Consider the following 23,258-nt stretch of genomic DNA (forward strand, 5'->3'; position numbering starts at 1 on the left):
TGTATTTCTAGTTTAGGGGACGATGTTTACGGGTTCTACAATTTAAAGAAAATGAAATGAATGCGTGATCAGAGTATGACATTATTCCAATATCTGCGATTGGTGAATCTGAAAGTAGGTTGTGAGATATTAGAATGTAGTCAGTTCTAGTATAAACCTTGTGCATTGAGGAGAAAAATGTGTAATCTCGTGTAGTTGGGTTAAGGAGTCTCCACACATCTACTAGCTGACGCTCGTGTAGGGCTTTTTTAAGTTTGTTTAGCTTGCTGTAGGGAATATTGGATTTACCATGCAAAGTATATTGGGCTGGGTTCAAGGGAATATTTAAATCTCCGCCTATGATGACACTGCCTTCAGCAAAGGAGTCCAGGGTGGAAAGAAAGCGTAACAGGAAGGGTACTTGATCTGTATTGGGGGCATATACAGAGCATAGAGTATACTTTAAGTCTCCAATTTTACATTTTACCAATACAAATCTACCTAAGTCATCTGTTGTTGTCTCCACGTCGCTAACTGGAAGATCTTTGTGTAGAAGAATCGCCGTGCCCTTAGTTTTGGAGTCAGGGGAGTTGCTCATGTATAATGTTTGATAGTGCTTATCTTTTAATTTTGGGGGATTGGATCCTTTAAAATGTGTTTCTTGGATCAATACGACATTGGCTTGTTGTTTATGCATATCATGCAAGAGCGAAGTTCTTTTTTTCAGGGATGTTAAGCACCCTGGCGTTGATTGACACCACCTTCAAGTAGGCCATTGATCTGGTACAGACAGTATACTTATTAGACACCCAAATCGGACCCCAGAACTTAACAGTAACATTATGTAAAAGAATACAAGTGTGTAGTTTCTTAACCTATAAGAGAACATTACCATGTGGTGGTACATAGTCCGGCGGACTATCCTATGTGGGTGTGAAGGAACCATTTTCGCCCAGAGAGCCCAGATTCCCCCCTCCCATTTTAATTTCAAATCAAGGAAAGTTTGTTTAACCTCATGCAGAAGGTAAAAGAGGCAATACCCCAGTTAGCAGTGGCTCATAGGAGCAATAATGTATATAGGAGCTAGGAGGAATCATCTCAATGAATCTCTTGTAAGATATAGTACTCTAGCTTGCATTAACTAGCCAGTGTTTGGTACATGGGCTCTCTCTAGTGATAGTAGTAGGTATTGCACGGTCTACTCTGATGTTCATCCCCCCCCCCCCCCTCCCCATGATAGATTTAGAAGGATGAGGCCTTGCTTGGTTAGATGCAAAGAATACACTGGAGTGGGATTAATTAAGGATACCTTCTATATGTAGATGATAGTAGATAGCCAATAGTAAATATGTTAGAGGGGATATATTTTGTTTTTCTGGTCTTCCAGTGAAGACAAGGAGGGGTGGTAGCTATAATATGACTCGCCAGGGTCGTAGATTTAGTAGTATTAGGGATCTTATCACACTTAGAGACATCTCTCATTTCAGGCTGGAAATAATGATTAGCATAGATATTTGGGGATACAAAAGCACTTGGGTTGATATAGCGACATCACATGTTAGATAGTCCCACATAGTGGGAGATATATCTTGGGTAACGACATCCTTATAGAGGGCAATAATACTAAATCCATAATATTCCTACAGTGAGATTTGCAGTCTGCGCAGGGATCACCAGGGGCACGAGTATTCTCAGCATAAAGTGCTGTTGTGAAGAGATCTATGAGTGAACTGAGAGAGCTGCTGTCACCCTCCACAGAAAATTCCAGTGAAGAGTAGAATAGGAATTCTCAGCTGGCAGACTTTACTTCTGTTGGAAGTTGTTATGAATCAGGGAGCACATTTCTATTACCTGTGCGTTAGATTATGTTATTGGAGTATTGAAGCATATAATACATAGTGTACGCCCATGGGGGTCACCTGCACAGACACCATGGACATATGTAAACAGAGATCACATTTTCAGCATAGGTTACCATTGAAAGGTGTTATAGGTTATTACTATCAGCGTATATAGAGGGAATATATACAGTAATTTAAGTGCATAGGAGCAGTAGTGGTTGTCGTCCGATGTGTAAAAATGGGGAATAATAACCACAGCTTTACTTCATGTAGCCAGAGATAGAACTACTATCATAGAAAAGACACTATCAGGACGGTGAGTAGACCTTTAGCAAACTGTATATTTGCATTTCTAGAGTTAGTTCTCAGTTCAAGATTCAATATAATCAAGTATGGAGCATCCTAGCAAATAGTACTTATCTGATGAGTAGGATAAGCTCCCATGGGCACCGCAAACAGATAATCAGCGTTGGTTGCGGGGTTGCCTCCTTTGCTTAGACCTCTGAGTTAGGCCAGTTGGAATTAAATCCGGTTGCCATTCAGGTATTTCAGTTGTCGGCAGATCTAGTGTGCGGTATAGCTCTGGGAGGTCAGCAGGGGATTTTACCGTGAAAGATTTATTCTCCTGTGTTGCATTAAGTTGGAACGGGAAACCCCACCGGTAGTTCACCTCCTTTTCCCGCAGCATCTTGATCAGGGGTTGAAGAGCGCGGTGCTGTGCCAGAGTACTAGGCGCCAGATCTTGAAAAAGTAGTAGGGGAGATCCCTCATGGTCGATGGAGTTCTTCTGCCAGGCTGCCCTCATGATAGAGTTCTTTATTGCGAAATGATATACACGGCAAATAATGTCGCGCGGAGGCTCATCCGCTGCCGGTTTTGGTTTGAGAGCACGATGGGCTCGATTTATCTTTGGGGGATTATCTGCTAGCTTTCCGAGGATACCGTTAAAGATGGCGACCAGGGTGGGCTCGAGTTGTTGTGGAGACACCGATTCTAGTAGGCCTCGGATCCTTATGATGTTCTGTCGGCTTCGGTTCTGGAGGTCCTCCAGCCCGTTCTCAGTAGAGTGTTCAGCGCCCATTGCTGTGAGTGTGCCTCCTTCAGCTTCCCAATCTCGGCTTGTAGTGATGCCATATCTCGTTCTAAGGCCGTGAGTCGTTCATCATGCACGGAAAGGTCTTCCTTGATGCCTCTTAGCTCTTCCCTCGTGGATGAGGTAATTCTGTCTGCAAGGTCAGATACATCTTCCTTGGTAGGCAAATTGTGCAGATAGTCCCATATTTCCTTTAGGGATTTGGAGATCATGTGAGTCGAGTCTGCGTCTCTGGCGGGCATTTCTTTAGGCGGTGAGCCGGCGGCCATCTTAGATGGCGTCTGTTTGGAGACTCGGGGAACTGAAGTTTTGTTAGAAGTTTGGCGGTGCGGCTTGTCGGTGCCCACTGGCCATCCCCTTGTTGCGTTTTGGAGAGGTAAAAGCACATCTGTCAGCACTAAATATAGATCATGGGTGAGGAGCTCTGAGTAGAAGTGTCTCTACGCGGCCATGGCTGACTCCGCCCCCCCTAGTATGAACATTTTGTTGCCTCATTAAAGTTTATGTTGAGCTAGATTGCTAGGAGGAATCGGTGGTACAGATGTTTCACTGAATCCATCTGAACCATTTTAACCATGCTTCAGAATATGTACACAAACATTTTAGTAAGGAAAGCAAAACTATGTCCAGGGTACTTTCCTTTGTTGCCTAATAACTGAGATTTGACGTAAGTACGGTTTGTGAACATGTTATGCCTTATTATTTTTTGTATTCAGTAAATGAATCCATTGCTCGGCAGGTTTTGGTATGTACTGTAATCTTGAGATCACAATTTATACAAATATGTCACTTCAGAGCTTTCTGCTGAAGCAAAATCACTAATATTAACCTTCATATTTTCAAATAGCGGAATTATACTGGACTGGAAAAGCACCTCCACATGAACAGTACTGTAGCCTGTATATCAACATAAATGAATACTACAAAATAGTAGCACTTATGTAATAATATAATCTTACTTGAAGGACAGCTATCATTAAACATGTCACTTGGAAAATGTACAGTGAGACATTCCTGAAACGATAACTGACAAACCTCTAATGCACACCTCTACTTCATTTTACCTTTAAAGCCGTTTGTCACTTAATTCCTGTGACTTAGTGTGGCAGCGTTTTCTTCAGTTATATTTCCCCACGCACTATTTCCCCACGTCATGTGACTAGGCAGGCCAGTTCTTGCTGCTTGTAGAAAGATTAATAATAATTAAGTCATTATGTTTCTCATGAATGGAATACTCTAAAATTGTCTTATTACAAAAAGCCATAGCCAAACATTAGTGGTATCACATCCATAGACCCTTCAAAAAATCATCAAACCCCATATTATTTTGGTGATCCAACTTTTGAAGTATGGCAATTAATATCACACACACACACACACACACACACACACACACACACACACACACACACACACACACACACACGCACATACACACACACGTGCATACACACACACGTGCATACACACACACACACACACACACACACACACACACACACACGCATGCATACATACACACACACACACACACACACGTACACGTACACGTACACGTGCATACACACACACACACACACACACACACACACACACACACACGTACACGTGCATACACACACACACACACGTACACGTGCATACACACACACACACACACACACACACGTACACGTGCACACACACACACACACACACACACACACACACACACACACACACACGTGCATACACACACACACACACGTGCATACACACACACACACACGTACACGTGCATACACACACACACACGTACACGTGCATACACACGCACACACACACGTGCATACACACACACACACACGTGCATACACACACACGCACACACGCACACACACACACGTGCATACACACACACACACACGTGCATGCACACACACGCACACACTTGCATACACACACACACGCACACACGTGCATGCACACACACACACACACACGCACACGCACACACTTACATACACACACACACACACACACGCACACACTTGCATACACACACACACGTTATCTAGAACCTGGTGCACATCTTCAATTTTAATTAGCAATCACTAACCAATTTTAATATGCCTGCTTTATAGTATTCAAAATCTGTTGACCCTCATACTACATGGAGGTGGTAGAGTTTGCCAATCATGGGCCAATCAAAATTGAAGGTGTGTACCAGGCTTAAGACATTGGTTTACTAAACGATTTGCAAGTGTCAAACCCATAACCTCACATTCCTCTATATCATTTTAATTTCCAAATTAAATGGTTCAGTCAAAAGGACTAAAATGATATTGTCACATGGGGTAGTGCTTAAAGTGAACCTGAACCAAGTAAAATTATTTAAAATAAACACATGATTTATCTACAAATGAATATCACATACAGTGGGATGCAAAAGTTTGGGCAACCTTGTTAATTGTCATGATTGTCCTGTATAAATCGTTGGTTGTTACGATGAAAAATGTTAGTTAAATATATCATATAGGAGACACACAGTGATATTTGAAAAGTGAAATGAAGTTTGTTTGATCTACAGAAAGTGTGCAATAATTGTTTAAATAAAATTAGACAGGTGCATAAATTTGGGCACTGGTGTCATTTTATTGATTCCAAAACCTTTAGAACTAATTATTGGAACTCAAATTGGCTTGGTAAGCTCAGTGACCCCTGACCTCAATTATGAGAGACTATTTAAGGGGGTCGATTGTAAGTTACCCTCCTCTTTTAATTTTCTCTGAAGAGTAGCAATATGGGAGTCTCAGAACGACTCTCAAAAGACCTGAAGACAAAGATTGTTCACCATCATGGTTTAGGGAAAGGATTCAGAAAGCTGTCTCAGAGGTTTCAGCTGTCTGTTTCCACAGTTAGGAACATATTGAGGAAATGGAAGACCACAAGCTCATTTCAAGTTAAAGCTCAAAGTGGCAGAACAAGAAAAATCTCGGATAGACAGAAGCGATGAATGGTGAGAACGGTCAGAGTCCTCCCACAGACCAGCACCAAAGACCTACAACATCATCTTGCTGCAAATGGAGTCACTCTGCATTGTTTAACCATTTGGCACACTTTACACAAGGAGATGCTGTATGTGAGAGTGATGTAGAGGAAGCCTTTTCTCCGCCCACAGCAAAAACAGAGCCGCTTGAGGTATGCTAAAGCACATTTGGACAAGCCAGCTTTATTTTGGAATAAGGTGCTGTGGACTGATGAAATCAAAATTGAGTGATTTGGGCATAACAAGGGGCATTATGCATGAAGGAAAAAGAACACAGTATTCCAAGAAAAACACCTACTACCTACAGTAAAATATAGTGGTGGTTCCATCATGCTGTGGGGCTGTGTGGACAGAGCAGGGACTGGGAATCCTGTCAAAGATGAGGGAGGCATAGAGTCTATTCGGTATCAGCAGATTCTGGAGACCAATGTCCGGGAATCAGTGACAAAGCTGAAGCTGCACTTGGGCTGGATCTTTCAACGAGACAAAGACCCTAAGCACTGCTCAAAATCCACTAAGGCATTCATGCAGAGGAACAAGTACAACATTCTGGAACCACCATCAAAGTCCTCAGACCTGAATATAATTGAAAATCTGTGGTGTAAGTTAAAGAGAGCTGTTCATGCTCGGAAGCCATCAAACCTGAATGAACTAGAGATGTTTTGTAAAGAGGAATGGTCCAAAATACCTTCAACCAGAATCCAGACTCTCATTGGAAACTACAGGAAGCATTTAAAGGCTGTAATTTTTGCAAAAGGAGGATCTACTCAATATTGATTTCATTTCTTTTTTTGTGGTGCCTGTACCTGCCTAATTTTGTTTAAACAATGACTGCACACTTTCTGTAATTCCAATAAACTTCATTTCACCTCTCGAATATCACTGTGTGTGTCTCCTACATGATATATTTAACTGACATTTTTTCAGTTGCTGTCAGTTATAACTGAAAGGACAACTGATGAGTAAGGTAATGTCCATGTTTCCCTAAGGCTTAAGTGGGCAGTTTAACAGTGTGCTGACCAGGAAACTGTAATGGGGTAATGGCTATTTTCTAAATGAAGGACGGAGAATTCCATTGACCACAGTGGACAAACAGGATGCAGGAGAGGATTGATGAGTATACTACATGGAAGGCAAGTATGACGTATGCATGTTTATTTTGACTTTTAATTTTCAGTTCAGGTTTCCTTTAAAGCAAAATTACAATCAAAATGTCCCTTCTGCTTCAATAGATTTGACACAAACCTATAAACTCAAAGAACAAAAAGTCTAAGTACTTGAAATCATTAAAATATCTACTTTCACTTTTCCTGGAGCCTTATCGCGTGATTAGGTTGACAGAAATGGTGACTGGTGAGCAAAGAAAAAAAGGAAGGTTACCTAAGTGACAGTGCTGATTAGCAACCTATAGTCATTTCCAGCTACAATATTTTATATATTTTTATCTTTTGACACTACATAAATTAAGTTTTTCTAACAATGGGATTGGCATAGGGGTCCTATTACTATGTGGTCCATATACATTTGTTTTTCATGACAGTATTGATAATATACAGATATATATTGTAAGGTGATGCATTTACTTTTTTAATGTCTTTTACCTTTTTTGGAGATATATTATTTTGTCAATATCATTGCTTTTTTTATCAATAAAGTATAGCTAATATTTTGGATGAATGAGTTTAGTTCATGGTTGCATTTCTTTTCTATCTTGTTTTCCTTATTTGATAACTGTAGTAATTATGACTACAGTCCTTCATATAATGGGAAAGTTCTAGTTATAGCTGTGTGCCACAAAAGGGTTAATGGTGACTAGATGATACAACGAAGCTCCTTAGAGTGGGTGCACAGTGGTGATATTTTTTACCATTGCCATGGCAACCAGAGTTTCTTCAACTCTCAGTTCTCAGTCTTCCAGTCTGCAGCAATGAGAATAAACCTTTTACTGTAGTCAAATACTGCTTCTGTAATAATTAAAGAAAAAGATAATCTGATGTTTTATGTATGGAAACACACTTACAGGAAACACAGCAGATTTAAATAATTTCTGAACACTTACAGGAAGCGGAATATACAGATAGCTTGTAGGAAAAAGAAAATATTCACACTTCATGAATTATGTGTAAAGCTACTTACACAGCATACACATTTAAATCTTCTGGAAGCTACTTATAACTGGGGATGGTATGATACAGACATCTGGCAGTTCTTGATATGGCCATTTTGGATGGATGAAGGGACTATCTTAAGTTTGTGGATGCCAGAAAATACCATACTATCACTTATTCTGCATGGCCAGGCTGAAAAGGTGGATGAAACCACCTACAAAAGCACAAACATGCAGAGATGGCTTACACACCTTCATTGTGGAGCACATAGAAGATTCTCTCTTTGTATGTTGTAGTCCTTGAGAAAGGAGTCCTACATATTCTGAGGCATAGAATACTTCTGTCTTTGGTCCTCAACCCTGAAAGATATGCTGACCATCATCCTATATCTGTGATAGCTGCAGACAGCCAAAACCAGACTTATTTTTCATCCCTCATCTCTCCTCTCATTTTTTTGGTTCCTCAGTTCCAACATTTCGGGACCACAATAGATCTCTTTCTCAAGGTAATAATAGTAGTTATCACAGGCCCCGTAAAAGCAAAGAAACATTTTTTTTGCCATACGTGATTGTTCTTAATGGAAATTCTTTACTAACTGTAACAAATCTGAGGTATAGGAGACCAGTAAGCTGAGGACAGCAACTCTTGTGGCTTTACACCCGGTGACCCTGAAGTGGGAACTGGGAACCCTGGAGGACCAAAGTGCTCCCACAGGCTGAGTCTGGCGCTGCAATGACTTGACAACCAGGTAGACAGGCCTTCAGACAGGCAGTAGTTGATAACAGAACAGATACTCAGACAGATAAGGGTTTAGCGATGAGAGAGTTTGTCTCTGTTTGCCTCTGTGCGTGGCTAACTATCTCCTTGTGTCTCTGTGTATCTGCCTTTGTGTGTGTTTCTCTCTCTCTCTCTCTCTCTCTCTCTCTCTCTCTCTCTCTCTCTGTCTGCCTCTGTGTGTCTCTCGGAGTGTGTCTCTGTATGTTTGTCCCTAAGTGTGTCTGTCTCGGTGCGTCCCTCTGTGTGTCTCTGCATGCGTATGTTTCTGTGTGTGAGTGCCGCTAGCCAACATCACTGTCAGCCAGCATCACTGCCAGCAAACCCATCACACAACACTGCCAGGCCAGGCGCATTACAAAGAGGCTATTATACTGCAATGTTCCACTGTGAACAGAGCCTAGGCTATACTGATGCTAAGTTTCTGTTCATTTGGACCCACCCATGACCACACCCACATGGCCTTTCCCCTAAACCTCCCCCTCCGATCTCCCAGGACCCGAACAACGCCCCTGGATCCTTGGATGCAAGACAGTACAACAATATGTTTTTATCTAATTTTTGATCAGGGATATATACTGATAAATAATATAGCAAGGTAAACAGTACATAATCCATAGCTAGCTTTTGTCTGCAGCATTGCATGCACTGTTTCCTTTGGTTCTAATTGTTGCCTCATGCAGTTAGTTCTCAGATGTGTAAGGTTTGCAACTGAGAGAGGCCACATATCTAACCGGATATGCTTTGAAAACCTTTGTAACTGCAAATGGACTATAAAAATCTGATATCAAAGTTTAATTATACAGATACATCATTTTCTAATAATGTTTTATATTATCAAAGATAATGTAGATACTTTTTTCTGTTTTTACTTCTCCTAAACCACATAAAATTTACAAATGTTATTCACTGCAGATAATTATTGCTTGGTTGCTATAACAACAGCCATCGTAATTCATCACTGACTTGTGTGTATTAATTCTGAGAGAAAATACACTCTCTTGTGGCACAATACAAAGTCTTTCATTTTTTTTTGTCATATTAAGTGAATGTCTTTGTGGCCCACAAAGAGCATTAAGCCTGATGTGGGTTTTATACTCAAATAGCCTTTAAGAATCCTTTATTTTTGTAAGGATTTCCTCTTACAAATGATAAAAGGCAAAACCCTAGCAAGACATGGTACAGAACAGAGCAAAAGTTCGGAATGTAAAATATTTTTGTTTTGTTTTTTTTAGGTAAAACTACATACAGAGTTCAGATTCTTCTTACACAAAATAATTGTTCCTGTTTTAGGCTAGGTTCACAGTGATCAGTTGCATAACGCACACTATATAATGAGTGTGAACAGCAATGGAGGCTGCCCATAGACTTGACTACAAAGCCTGTATGCAGCGAGTTAGAATAACGTGATCAGTTGCAATGCAATAATGTGAACAATGTGTAAAAATGTCAGTTAAAAAGTTCCCTGACATCACTGGCCTCTTCTTCAGAGATCCAGTATAGATTGTTTTCTTTCAATTTCTTTTGTTCAATGGGAACTTCGAAGGAAATACCTAACCGTGGTGCTGCTTGTGCATTTGCCCTTTTCCTTCTCCACAGAACAGAACATGCTGCTTGGCCAGATATAGAGCAGCATGCCTGCACAGTGCTCACCTGAAACCATCTGTAAAGATGGTTTGGGGTGACAGATAATGAACATGTGTACTAGGCTTAAAGGAGTTATCAGCCACAATATGCTGCTCCGTGATATACTTACCCAGGGCTTCCTCCAGCCCCTTGCAGCCAACATGTCCCTCACAGCATCTCTGCTTGCTGCCGCCGGCCTGGGGTCCCCACCGGTGCAAAGGCCGACCTTGAGGTTGTCCTTACTGCGACTGTGCGAACGCCGCTGTCAATCAAGTCCACGTTGTCTGCAGTGTACAGCGCAGGCGCAGAATTACTGCACCTGCGCAGTACACTGCGGATGACATGGACTTGATTGACAGCGGTGCAGGCGCAGTAGAGGAGGTTGGCCTCTTCACCGGTGGGGACCCCGGGCTGGGGGCTGCGAGTGGAGATGCTGCGAGGGACATGTCGGCTGCAAGGGGCTGGAGGAAGCCCTGGGTAAGTATATCATGGGGCAGCATATTTTGACTGAAAACTCCTTTAACTCTGCCTGTAAAACTACCAACACCCAGTGGAAAATACATTTCTCACACATTTTGCCCGGTATCCTTTTTAAGCCAAAATAAAATAATTTTTGTCATGTCTTTTGGTGCTTTTATGGACAAATAAGTGGTTGAACAACAACTTTGTACTGTATAGTGTAAAAACAAAAGGAATGCAGGGAAGCAACTTCTACTCACTGTTAAGGCTGTTGTTTACACTCTCTGCAATATAACAGTGCTTACAAACTCCGTAAATGCCTTTCTTAATAATACAGTAGTCTTTTTAAACATGCTATATAATTTAAAGTTTTTCTGTGGCACAGAGAAATTACAGTAGTTTATTTCACACTCCACGTCTTCAAGAATTTAAATTAACACTTTCTTATTTTGAGCCTTAAAGTATAAGTATAAAGGTTAGTATAAAGTTTTATAGATCTGTGTGGGTTTCCTCCGGGCACTCCAGTTTCCTCCCACATCCCAAAAACATACGGATAGGTTAATTTGCTCTCTCCTAAATTGGCCCTAGACTATGATACAGACTCTACACAATACATACATAGACATAGGATTATGGTAGAGAATTAGATTGTGAGCCCCTTTGAGGGACAGTTAGTGACAAGGCAATATACTCTGTACAGCGCTGCGGAAGATGTTGGCGCTATACAAATACTAAATAATAATAATAATAGATTGCTTCCTCCAGCTTCCTTCAGACTGATCGGTCCCTCCACGGGAGTGCAAACGGGGGAGCATGCGTGGCCGGACTTTGCATGCGCTGACTGACCGAATTACCGGGTTGGCTAGCGGAAGATCCAGAAGATGTAGGAAGACCACAAGGGACCTACCATGTAATGCAATGTCTGAACACAGCCGTTTTCTCAGGTCAATTTAAATGATTACAGCTATGAACTGTTTTTTGGCTTTGGCACAAAATGTCAATCTGTGTCTGATTCTGTCATTTTCAGAGGTCAGTTTCTTTCGTTCTAACAGCTCATATCAGATGAAGTATAGACGATGCTGCCTTTTTTCCCCCAGTTAAAATTATTATTACAGGACTCCAACCTTACTCCATTTATTCTGCATCATTTTTAGCTAAATGAAGAGGGGCGAGAATAGTAGAAACACTGAATCCTTAACCACTTGCCGACCGCGCACTCATACCGCGCGTCGGCAAAGTGGCAGCTGCAGGACCAGCGACGCAGTATTGCGTCGCCAGCTGCAGGCTGATTAATCAGGAAGCAGCCGCTCGTGCGAGCAGCTGCTTCCTGTCAATTCACGGCGGGGGGCTCCGTGAATAGCCTGCGGGCCGCCGATGGCGGCTCGCAGGCTAAATGTAAACACAAGCGGAAATAATCCGCTTTGTTTACATTTGTACGGCGTCGTAAGGCAGATCGGCGATCCCCGGCCAATCAGCGGCCGGGGATCGCCGCCATGTGACAGGGGACGTCCCGTCACTGGCTGCACAGGACGGATAGCGTCCTGTGCAGCCCGGATCTCCAAGGGGGGGCCAGGTAGGAGAGGGAGGGGGAGGATTTTGCCGCGGAGGGGGGCTTTGAGGTGCCCCCCCCCCCCCGCAACACCCAGCAGGCAGGAGCGATCAGACCCCCCCAGCACATCATCCCCCTAGTGGGGAAAAAAGGGGGGCGATCTGGTCGCTCTGCCTGCACGCTGATCTGTGCTGGGGGCTGCAGAGCCCACCCAGCACAGATCAGCTACAACAGCGCTGGTCCTTAAGGGGGGGTAAAGGGTGGGTCCTCAAGTGGTTAAAGTGAACCTCCAGACTAAAAATCGACTCAGCAGCACTGAAAAGGCTTGGTGTTTCTTTAACAGTTTCACAGCATCAGAACTTTGTTTCTCTTATACAAACCTCATTTTTAGCTGCATAGAAAAAAACTGCCCGGGCATATTCCCCCTGATGCTGTGCAAAGCATGATGGGATTTCTGATGTTGTTGCTCTCGTTCTGCTGTTTTGGTGCAATTTTTTTTTCTTATACATTTTGAATTTGACATTTGAAGCCTAGCGCATGCAGCTGGGAGGGGTTATCAGGACACAGGACAGTTGGAACTGTGTCTTATGCTCCCTGTCGCCTCCTTTCAACCAAAAAGATTGCTGCCCCCATGACAAAGATGGCAGCCCCCATGAATCACAAACATTTGCCCGTTCTTTTAAAACAGGGTGGGTAAGAGATTATATTACCTATCTATTCTAATTAACATAACTAATGTAACTTAATAGCAGTAGATTTGTTTAGGCTGAAGTTCCCCTTTAAACAGCAGCTGAGCGCATTTCTGCAATCTTTACCCTACCAACCAGAAGCCACTCCATGGTGTATTGTACCATCATCCCTTGTCCACTCCTCATAGCAACATAACATGTCACTTGACTGTAGCCGAGGGTTATGGGCAGTGCGATTTTTACATTGGGCCCCCCAAGCACACTATACATAACAATTGATACTGTGTACCAAACCTGCCAAGGAGAACAAAGTGTCAGATGTGCAAGAAGGGGATGGGGAACAGCTGGTTAACAATTATTATCATTCAAAGCATCTGTAGTGATCATTATCAGCACAGGACCAACAGAGAGCTAATACTGTGGATGAAGGAGCTGCCCACGGACCCCCTCTGGCCCAAAGGCCCCATTGCGGTCGAGACCTCTCCATCCCCTACTGCTACGCCACTGACCCTACTCCTAGCCATTCTCAATGTGGCCTCAGACATTAGTGACCTGAAGAAGTGGGAAATACCTGGCATTTTCATAAGTGTTCAATAAATTAATATATTTTAAATGTTGAATGGGAAATTAGTGTGTTAATCTTGAATCTGGTCATTATATAAAATTATAACGTTTCTAATAAGTGAAGGGCCCATAAACATTTATTTTTTTGTCCCAGATAAGACATTGCCAGCTTTTAAATGGCTTTCTGTGCATCGAAAGCTTCCAAATATGTTCTTTATAATGTAACAAGAATGAATAAAGCTTAAAGTGTACCAGAACTGTAAAATTAAAAGATTTTATACATACCTGGGGCTTCCTCCAGCCCTATCCGCTCGGATCGCTCCCATGCCGCTGTCCTCCGCTTTGGGAACCGGGTTCCCGCACTTCTGTCAGTTGGAGCCAGTCTGGCGTAAGAGAAGTGTGCCCTCTACGTATCTCTCTAGCAGCTGCTGGAGAGATACGTAAAGAGCGCACTTCTCCTGCGTAGCTGGCCGCGACTGATGTCAGTGACGGGACCCGGTTCTCCAAGCTGCGGGCAGCGGAGAACAGCGGTGTAGGAGTGATCAAATGTGGCTGGAGGAAGCCCCAGGTACGTATAAAATCTTTTTAATTTTACAGCTCTGAGTGCCTTTAAAGAGGAACTTCATTGTATGTAACATAATGAAAAAACTGAAGTTTTTTTTGTACAATATTAATTTATAAATTATTATTGTAAAAAGATCCACAGGGTAAAAACAGATTATCCACATGAATGATAGCAATCGCAGATCGCCAAAGCAGTCACTCATGTCATCAATAATATATGGAATTCCACAGATCCGATGAATCACAGGCAATTGATTCCAATTGCAGATCAATGTTACATATCAATATACAGCAACATACAGATATAGGAATTGTTTCTGTTGCTGAAACCAAGAAAATTAATGCAAATAAAGGGTATCTTGAATATTCTGCTCTAACTTGGTACAGGTCTTTTTTAACTCTGCAAATATTTTATACTGAGTATACTTTCCTTTCCTAACCCCTGCCTTTTGTACTTCATGACAAATGTATAACCCTTTTTCTGAATGTATCACTAAAAAGAATATAAAAAAAAATATTAATAATACCATGAATAAAAGTGCACATATATTGCAATCCAACGTATACAAATAGGTAGAGGCATATTTTTTTCCATTGTATATAGCAGGCTGTTGGTATTTTAATGCTCTGTAGATATTAAGGCAATTATGGGTTGGCTATAAAAAGACTACTTTTTACCACCTTCTAAATTAGTCTACAAAAATGTGGTGCCACTGTCATCCAAAGTATTGATAGAATACATCCCAAAACAATAAAAACTTTTCCCCACTTCCACAACTTCTCTTCTGTATTATCTTTATCTGGCTCTTTTTTAATTCTGGCGTATTTATCTAACATCTTTAAAAAAAAAAAAAAAAAAAAAAGCTACCGTATTTTTCGGACTGTAAGACGCTCCTGACCATAAGACACAGCTAGGTTTAGAGGACAAAACCAGGGAGAAAAAAAAATATATACTTAACCTGGTGCATCCATGGTTTAGGGGCATCTTGTGGGTTATGCCCATTTGTACCTCATGCCTTGTACCTCTTGCGGTCTCCTTGTGTCCTTCTCTGTCCCTCTTGTGTCCCCCACATGTCCACCTCTGTCCTCCTTGTTTCCTCCTCTATGCTCCTTTGTGTCCCCCTGTGTCCCCCGTTTGTCCCCCTGTGTCCTCCTTTGCATGGACACAGCACAGTCCCCAACATTGCGACAGTTTGGAGATTTGTATTGGCAGGCGTTCACAAGTCAGGAACTCCCTGTATTTGGACTATAAGATGCAGTGACTTTTTTCCCCCACTTTTGGGGGAGAAAAAGTGAGTCTTCTAGTCCAAAAAATACAGTAATTATGTTCTTTTCACACTATTTTTCAGCTTAAATAAACAACTATAATAGGTATCTTCTATATTAAAGGGAACCAGAGAGGAACAGGGGGTGAAAAAAGGAAAAGATTTCATACATACCTGGGGCTTCTTCCAGCCCCATAAGCCTGAATCGCTCCCACGCCGCCATCCTCAGCTTCCTGGATCCGCCGGTACCGGCCCCGTCACTTCCGGCGGACGCGGCCAATTGTTCGCATCACAGGGGCTCCCTCCATACACGTACGCATGCGGCTGCGCAATAGGCAGCCACATGCGTATCTGTATGGAGAGAGCACCCTGTGATGCGGAGAATTGGCTGCTTCCGCCGGCCGACTCGCCGATTCGCGGCAATGACGGGACCCGGTGGCGGCAGATCCAGGCAGCGGAGGACGGCGGCGTGGGAGCGATCCGTGCGTATGGGGCTGGAGGAAGCCCCAGGTATGTATGTGCCATCCTCTCTGGTTCCCTTTAACTCTAAGATCACCCTTACCATCCTTTAAAACGTTATTCTGATTTTGTCATTGTAAAGATCTATCCAGAGTTTTCAGCGACCTGTTACTATCAAGTACAGTATATGCTATTCAGAACCTTAATCTCCCACCTACACTCATAATCTAATAGCGTCTTAAGCTCTAATTCAATAGTACTTAAGTCGCATAAAACTTCTCAAGTAGGGTTTTGTTTATGTCTCCATTGCAATTTGTGTAATCTATCAATTAATTTACTTATTTTCTTCTGGCTTGTTTTTTTCTGTCTTTTCTTTTGCTGAATAAAGATACCTTGTTACACACATTCAAGTGTATCTCATAATGACATTTAAGATATTAAACTCATGAAATTCCTTAATCCGTTCTTTTATTATTAATTACTTTCTTCTCATTGAGAAATACGTTACCAAAGTCGAGGCTACATACCATCTCCTCCAGTGCTCTTTCGCTCCAATGAAACTTCAAGATGACCAGAGCATTGTCTGAAGCGGTCATAATACTCATCTTCACCAGAACCACATAGAGAACCTGCAGGATGAAAAAAGAAACTTGAGTAAAACCAATGAACACTAAAGTAGAAGGTGATGGGAGTCTGGAAAACCTGAAGATCTTCCACAGAGGGAAAAAAAACACAGGAGATATTAGGAGCCCCTTATAGTGTAGTTAGTATGTCACATCCAAAAATGGAGATAAGGCAATAAAAAAGCTTGCAGCAAGGCACCCCCAGTGAATGGCTTTGGTGCAGTGGATATGACCACCCTGTGTAATGTGTATGTCATGATCGGTGTGGTCCCTCTCCAGACAAAAAGTATAGTTAGGGTCAATGAGGCATTTGAAAAACAATAGAGATTAAACTAATAGAATCCCCCATGGGGGTCATGATAACAGATTGGGAGGCAATATAAACTATTTTAAACAGTTAAGGTAGGAGGAGCTTACCAAATGAAATGTAAAAAAAAGATGTAATTTTATTGAAGAAACACTGGGATGGAATTGGATGCCTTCTGGCGTCAACAAATGTGCTAAAGCACGCCAGTGGAAGTAGAAACATAGCCTTAACATCATTTTTTCTTTCATTTGGTAGTGATGTATTCTGCATAAAACATGTCAATTATCTCTGGTAAACCCTTTGGTAAGACTTGTGCTAACAGACCCAGGATTTTAAATTTTTTACATGTGAACCTGTTTTCCAAGTCTTCACCTTTACAGCATAAATCGTGAAATATCTCGGTATGCTACACAGAGTTTCTCACATTGAAGAGCTCACTAAACTTTACAATTTGACTCCAGGTTCTCAATCCTGTATTAAGATAAATGACCTCCTTCAGTGATTGTACCTCTGCTATAATTGTCTCATTAACAGTAAACAACTTCTGTAAGTGTATTGTTAAACTTTCATGTTATTCTGTAAACATTTCTTGCATCTACATTTCAATTATAGCAATAGTGTCGGTTTTCTCTTACTGTTCTGTTAGAATCTTGTTCCAGAGCCTCCTGGGGGATAAATTCTGCTGGGAAAAATTCATAGTCTCATTCTTGTAGCCTGTGTCCTGATTTCAACAAATTATTAGCCTCTTCTATTTCTGCAGTTCAAAGCAGGATAAATAGTTATCATAAAACAGAATACAGTGATCTTACATATATGCCTCTTGCAATTCTGTACAATGGTGTCTGGTGCTTTAGCGGAGTATGTTAGCCACTGCATACCTCACATATATGGATTAGATATAGAAAATATGGAAAATACTGTCTTCACTATTGATTACTGTGACATCACTAATATCTGCCTTACACCTGCCAGCTCAATAACTCAGAGGCCATGTTAGTTGTAGTCATACAGCTCTGGCTATCTCAATCCCTTACGGTCCTCAATTGGGGAGAACAGAGGATATGGGAAGCAGGAGACACCGGAAGCAATCTGGATCATGATCCAGGAACCAACAGACAATTGGGATCAGGAAACTGATGATACACAGCAGAGAGCAGAGAGTTGGCAAAATAAAGCAGATAGGGGACAACAGGGGACATAGCTGCAATAGGGATTCACGTAGCCTGCACTCTTACAGTTTGGCAGAGCAGTGTGCAAAGGTGTACATGACAGAGCAGAGAGCAAAATACTGGAGCCAACAAAATGTACTGTAGTTACTTATCTGGCCCCAGCAATTAAAGGCTTGTAGCTGAGACCCATGAGCAATGCCTCAGTCAGTCTCAGGTAGCCAGGAACCAAAAGGATGAGACATCCACAGATCCAGGAGTAGCAGGTACATACAGACATATCACTTCACATCCTGTAGTTAGAACCAAGTCCATAACAAACAAACAACAAACAATAAAATAACACTCCTGGAAAACCATGGACCCATACCAATGGATGAGGAGGTGCTTTTTTCATTACATACCACATTCTAATACCACATATTGTCTCATTCCCATGCTTTTACCATTACTCTTCATAGCATCAGTGGTGTAGTGAAGGAGCTGTGGGCCCTGCAGTGCTATTAAAACATGAATTCTTTAATACACAGATTGCAGTACATGACTGGCCAAATGTGTCAGAGTCTTCCAGTATATGGTAATTTCCTACACTTCCTGCAAATTCTTGAATACCTACATATGCATTTGGTGCCATATTGATTGAGCAACTGAAATCTAATGTTTAAGGACACCTTAGTCCTAAATCAATCCTCTAGTTGATGCCCTGTGTGTGTGTGGAGAGGTGTGCATAGGCATGGCCGTGGCCCGGCGTTTGCCTACGTTTTCTAGTTCTGCCTCCCGTTGTGAGGGTCCTGGTTGGTGTGGTCAGGGCCCTCTGACCCAGACATACTGCACTGCGCATGCGCAGTATGTCCACTTGGGCGCCTTGTGATCACTCTCCCCGGAAACCCAGTGTGTTGTATGCGCACATTCCTGTGCCAAGGTGTGTACCTGGCCCGCGCACACTCCACCCCAGATTGCTGTGCATGTGTGGAGTCACACGTCCAGGAGGACAGGACTAGGCAGCATTATTTGTCAGCACAAGGCACCCAAGAGGACATACTGCACATGTGCAGCGCAGTATGTCCAGGTCAGAGGGTGCTGACCAGGACCATTACAACAGGCAGGACTAAAAAACAGAGACATCCCTATACAGTATATTAATGCGCATTGGCCAACCCATACATAGGGCGACTTTGAAACTTTTGACTTTAAAAAAACCCCAACAGCCAGGGACTGACGGTTCGTCAACCCTCCAATGTGCCAAAGTAGCCCCCTCATTCAGAGCACACATTGGAGAGTGCCGGTGGGTGCAGAGCAGTGGTCCACAATCTTTTTTGACCCCAGGACCACTTTATCACCAGTCAATTTTTCCAAGGGTGCAAGCGTGTGTGGAGCTTGGGGGGGGGGGTGTTATTACGCGGGGGGGGGGCAGTGGCATTACACATAGAAGTCCTGGCAACACCATCCCTACCTGACGACTATCTTCATCACCTTCAGCACTTTGGAAAAGATGTCTTTGCACTGCACTGGGGCTGCTGCATAAGCCACCAGCACAAGGTACATTTGGTGTGACAGGTGGTGTGAAGGGGGCTACTGCCTGGGCTTCCTTATCTATTGACACAGTAATTTCCTCCCCTCATCTGCCTCCCCTCACGTGTACCCTTCCCTCCCACAGCCCCTTTACCCTCTTCCCTACACCCACTTCACACTTCCCTCCTCCTCACACACACACGCTTCCCTTCTCCCCACACTCACTTCTCTTCTTCCCACACTAGCTTCCTGCATCAGCTGCTCACCTCCTGCAGACTGAACTCTGTGGCTGGCAAGAGACCGGAGTGTCCCAGTCATCCTCATTGCTGCCACCTGGTGTCCGTACAGACAGAAAGCATGCTGCATTACAAATAACAGACACTAGGTGGCAGCAATAACAATGGCTGCAGACGGCTCTTCTCTAAGGCTTCCTGCAAACTTCAGATTATGCTTCTCTCTGCACTGTTATGACGGACGGCACGGCCCAGCTCAGAACAGCCTATGGCCCAGTAGTGGGCCGCGGCCCAGGGGTTGGGGACCCCTGGTGTAGAGTACGAGTTGCAGTGTGCTGCAGCATGTATAACGGTCCTTGATCCTGCTCTGGTCCCTGTGTTTCCCCAGCAGCTTTTAAACCGGTCACTAGAGCTCCAAGCTCACTGTCATGTGACTACAGTGAGCCGGAGCTCTAGTGGCCAGTTCTGAAATTGCTAGGTAGACATGTGGATACAAGCCGGAGTGAGAACAAATAGCTATACATGCTGCAGCACACTCTAATGCCAGCTCTGCATATGGGGCCGCACTGTACACTCACCTAAAGGATTATTAGGGACACCTGTTCAATTTCTCATGAATGCAGTTCTCTGATCAACCAATCACATGGCAGTTGCTGCAATGAATTTAGGGGTGTGGTCCTGGTCAAGTCAATCTCCTGAACTCCAAACTGAATGTCAGAATGGGAAAGAAAGGTGATTTAAAGTGAACCTCCGGACTAAAAATCGACTCAGCAGCACTGAAAAGGCTTTGTGTTTCTTTAACAGTTTCACAGCATCAGAACTTTGTTTCTCTTATACAAGCCTCATTTTTAGCTGCACAGAAGAAAACTGCCCGGGCTTTTTTTCCCCTGATGCTGTGCAAAGCATGATGGGATTTCTGATTTTGTTGTTCTCGTTCTGCTGTTTTGGTGTAATTTTTTTTTTTTTTTTTTTTTACATTTTGAATTGACATTTGAAGGCTAGCGTGTGCAGCTGGGAGGGGTAATCAGGACACAGGATGGTTGGAACTGTGTCTCCTGCTCCTTGTCACCTCCTTTCAACCAAAAAGATGGCTGCCCCCATGACAAAGATGGCAGCCCCCATGAATCACAAACATTTGCCTGTTCTTTTAAAACAGGATGGGTAAGAGATTATATTACCTATCTATTCTAATTAACATAACTAATGTAACTTGATGACAGTATGTTTGTTTAGGCTGAAGTTCCCCTTTAAGCAATTTTGAGCATGGCATGGTTGTTGGTGCCAGACGGGCCGGTCTGAGTATTTCACAATCTGCTTAGTTACTGGGATTTTCACACACAACCATTTCTAGGGTTTACAAAGAATGATGTGAAAAGGGAAAAACATCCAGTATGCGGCAGTCCTGTGGGCGAAAATGCCTTGTTGATGCTAGAGGTCAGAGGAGAATGGGCCGACTGATTCAAGCTGATAGAAGTGCAACGTTGACTGAACTAACCACTCGTTACAACCTAGGTATGCAGCAAAGCATTTGTGAAGGCACAACACGCACAACCTTGAGGCAGATGGGCTACAACAGCAGAAGACCCCACCGGGTACCACTCATCTCTACTACAAATAGGAAAAAGAGGCTACAATTTGCACAAGCTCACCAAAATTGGACAGTTGAAGACTGGAAAAATGTTGCCTGGTCTGATGAGTCTCGATAGTCAGAATTTGGTGTAAAAAGAATGAGAACGTAGATCCATCATGCCTTGTTACCACTTTGCAGGCTGGTGGTGGTGGTGCAATGGTGTGGGGGATGTTTTCTTGGCACACTTTAGACCCCTTAGTGCCAATTGGGCATCGTTTAAATGCCACGGGCTACCTGAGAATTGTTTCTGACCATGTCCATCCCTTCATGACCACCATGTACCCATCCTCTGATGGCTACTTCCAGCAAGATAATGCACCATGTCACAAAGCTCGAATCATTTCAAATTGGTTTCTTGAACATGACAATGAGTTTACTTTACTAAAATGGCCCCCACAGTCACCAGATCTCAACCCAATAGAGCATATTTGGGATGTGATGGAATGGGAGCTTCGTGCCCTGGATGTGCATCCCACAAATCTCTATCAACTGCAAGATGCTATCCTATCAATATGGGCCAACATTTCTAAAGAATGCTTTCAGCACCTTGTTGAATCAATGCCACGTAGAATTGAGGCAGTTCTGAAGACGAAGGGGGTCAAACACCGTATTATTATGGTGTTCCTAATAATCCTTTAGATGAGTGTATATCACAGTATATTACTGGCAGCTAAGCCACCCCACCACAGACTTTACACCTAAAATTGGGGTGTCAAACAGTCGGCTGATCTGTAGTGATATACGGTAACATTGCTGTGTAAAATTTGTATGTGTCTATGGAGTATAATATTGCTGTCTGAATCTGAATTTAGACATTTTTTTGCCTTCTAACTTAAATTGCAGTTCTGGCTGCATTGACCAGATACATACATAGGAGATATTCCTGATATAGTGGCACATCTGCTTCATTCTGCTGCCAGCTCTCAAAGTTTAAATCAGGGCAGTGTACACCTTGTTCTGTTTAGTGCTTATTTTTGGTTCCGAAGACTTTGATAGCATCATCTATCTGTCAAATGTATCCTTTAATTTTTCCTGTAAGGAGTGGTTTAATGCCAAATATGTATACCTGTGATGCATTTGACATATTTTCATCTGAATTTTTATAGTAATGGTTTAGTGTGTCAAGGAGTTTAACCTACCCTGTACTTAATGCTTATACATAATCTCTTCTCATCTCACTAATATTATAAATGCAAAAGTTTGGATGTTTGTTACTTGATCACGCATCAAAGGCTGAACGGATTTGAATGAAATTTGGCACACACATAGTACATTACCTGGAATAACAGGATACTTTTTATCCCCATAACCAAAAAGTGGGCGGAGACAAATACAAATTTCACTGGGAAAATGTAAACTTCAGCCATTACATTGTTAATGGTAGGGTTCTCAAACTGTGCACAGTTGGTCACTGGGTGACTGGGATTAATATTCAGAAACGTAGGTGGAGCCTGCAAAAGCCAATCAAAATTAACCTATTGATTTTCAAGGGGAATATTTAATTGCTGCAATTCTTGCACTGTTAATGGCACAAGCCTCAAACCTGGTATAGTTGGTCATTGGGTGACTGGGGCTCAAATTCAGAAAAGAAGTGGAGCCACAGCCAATCAGATTTGTTCCATTTTAATGCAAATTATTAATGCCAAAGACCGCAAAGCTTACAAACAAGGTCATTGAGTAATTTTGTGTTAGGGTTAGAAAAAGTGGGGAGAGCCAACACCAGCCAAATATATACCCGGGCAATGCCGGGCCATCAGCTAGTATTACAATAAATGTGACACTATTGGAA

The sequence above is a fragment of the Hyperolius riggenbachi genome, chromosome 4 (genome assembly GCF_040937935.1).
Source record: "Hyperolius riggenbachi isolate aHypRig1 chromosome 4, aHypRig1.pri, whole genome shotgun sequence".
Lineage (NCBI taxonomy): Eukaryota > Metazoa > Chordata > Amphibia > Anura > Hyperoliidae > Hyperolius > Hyperolius riggenbachi.